Source organism: Theobroma cacao, unplaced genomic scaffold (genome assembly GCF_053813885.1).
Source record: "Theobroma cacao isolate CCN51 unplaced genomic scaffold, ASM5381388v1 tig011, whole genome shotgun sequence".
In the NCBI taxonomy this organism is placed as follows: domain Eukaryota; kingdom Viridiplantae; phylum Streptophyta; class Magnoliopsida; order Malvales; family Malvaceae; genus Theobroma; species Theobroma cacao.
The window spans coordinates 999,675-1,002,427 of NW_028291722.1; positions in this window are offsets into that span (position 1 = coordinate 999,675).

The following is a 2,753-nucleotide window of genomic DNA, read 5'->3' on the forward strand; positions in this document are numbered from 1 at the left end:
ATTGTTTTTACATTTTTTGATTAAAACAGATTGTAACTGATTGTTTGCCTCGGGAAACGTGGAGCGAAAGCCATCCATTGTCAAGAAAAGTTCATTCATAGTCACTCATGCCTAGAAAAGCCTTATTACTCGGTGTAAATGCCTTTGTAATCCCATTATTGAATTTATTTTGAATTTTTTTTACATTTTTTGATTAAAACAGATTCTAATTGATTGTTTTCCTCGGGAAACTTGGAACGAAACCCATCCATTGTCAAGAAAAGTTCATTTATAGTCACTCATGCCTAGCAAAGCCTTATTATTCGGTTTAAATGCCTTTATAATCCCATTGTTGAATTTATTTTGAATTTTTTTTACATTTTTTGATTAAAACATATTCTAATTGATTGTTTGCCTCGGGAAACTTGGAGCGAAAGCCATCCATTGTCAAGAAAAGATCATTTATAGTCACTCATGCCTAGAAAAGCCTTATTGCTCGGTTTAAATGCCTTTATAATCCCATTATTGAATTTATTTTGAATTGTTTTTACATTTTTTGATTAAAACAGATTGTAATTGATTGTTTGCCTCGAGAAACGTGGAGCGAAAGCCATCCGTTGTCAAGAAAAGTTCATTTATAGTCATTCATGCCTAGAAAAGCCTTATTACTCGGTTTAAATGCCTTTATAATCCCATTATTGAATTTATTTTAAATTTTTTTTACATTTTTTGATTAAAACATATTGTAATTGATTGTTTGCCTCGGGAAACGTGGAGCGAAAGCCATCCGTTGTCAAGAAAAGTTCATTTATAGTCACTCATGCCTAGAAAAGCCTTATTACTCGGTTTAAATGCCTTTATAATCCCATTATTGAATTTATTTTGAATATTTTTTCCATTTTTTGATTAAAACATATTGTAATAGATTGTTTACCTCTAGAAACATGGAGCCAAAGCCATCCATTGTCAAGAAAAGTTCATTTATAGTCAATCAAGCCTAGAAAAGCCTTATTACTCGGTTTAAATGCCTTTATAATCCCATTATTGAATTTATTTTGAATTGTTTTTACATTTTTTGATTAAAACAGATTGTAATTGATTGTTTGCCTCGGGAAACATGGAGCGAAAGCCATCCATTGTCAAGAAAAGTTCATTTATAGTCACTCATGCCTAGAAAAGCCTTATTACTCGGTTTAAATGCCTTTATAATCCCATTATTGAATTTATTTTGAATTGTTTTTACATTTTTTGATTAAAACAGATTGTAATTGATTGTTTGCCTAGGGAAACGTGGAGCGAAAGCCATCCATTGTCAGGAAAAGTTCATTTATAGTCACTCATGCCTAGAGAAGCCTTATTACTCGGTTTAAATGCCTTTATAATCCCATTATTGAATTTATTTTGAATTTGTTATACATTTTTTGATTAAAACATATTCTAATTGATTGTTTGCCTCGGGAAACTTGGAGCGAAAGCCATCCATTGTCAAGAAAAGATCATTTAGAGTCACTCATGCCTAGAAAAGCCTTATTGCTCGGTTTAAATGCCTTTATAATCCCATTATTGAATTTATTTTGAATTCTTTTTACATTTTTTGATTAAAACAGATTGTAATTGATTGTTTGCCTCGGGAAACGTGGAGCGAAAGTCATCCATTGCCAAGAAAAGTTCATTTATAGTCACTCATGCCTAGAAAAGCCTTATTACTCGGTGTAAATGCCTTTATAATCCCATTATTGAATTTATTTTGAATTTTTTTTACATTTTTTGATTAAAACAGATTCTAATTGATTGTTTTCCTCGGGAAACTTGGAACGAAAGCCATCCATTGTCAAGAAAAGTTCATTTATAGTCACTCATGCCTAGTAAAGCCTTATTATTTGGTTTAAATGCCTTTATAATCCCATTATTGAATTTATTTTGAATTTTTTTTACATTTTTTGATTAAAACATATTCTAATTGATTGTTTGCCTCGGCAAACTTGGAGCGAAAGCCATCCATTGTCAAGAAAAGATCATTTATAGTCATTCATGCCTAGAAAAGCCTTATTGCTCGGTTTAAATGCCTTTATAATCCCATTATTGAATTTATTTTGAATTGTTTTTACATTTTTTGATTAAAACAGATTGTAATTGATTGTTTGCCTCGGGAAACGTGGAGCGAAAGCCATCCATTGTCAAGAAAAGTTCATTTATAGTCACTCATGCCTAGAAAAGCCTTATTACTCGGTTTAAATGCCTTTATAATCCCATTATTGAATTTTTTTTACATTTTTTGATTAAAACAGATTGTAATTGATTGTTTGCCTCGGGAAACGTGGAGCGAAAGCCATCCGTTGTCAAGAAAAGTTCATTTATAGTCACTCATGCCTAGAAAAGCCTTATTACTCGGTTTAAATGCCTTTATAATCCCATTATTGAATTTATTTTGAATTGTTTTTACATTTTTTGATTAAAACAGATTGTAACTGATTGTTTGCCTCGGGAAACGTGGAGCGAAAGCCATCCATTGTCAAGAAAAGTTCATTCATAGTCACTCATGCCTAGAAAAGCCTTATTACTCGGTGTAAATGCCTTTGTAATCCCATTATTGAATTTATTTTGAATTTTTTTTACATTTTTTGATTAAAACAGATTCTAATTGATTGTTTTCCTCGGGAAACTTGGAACGAAACCCATCCATTGTCAAGAAAAGTTCATTTATAGTCACTCATGCCTAGCAAAGCCTTATTATTCGGTTTAAATGCCTTTATAATCCCATTATTGAATTTATT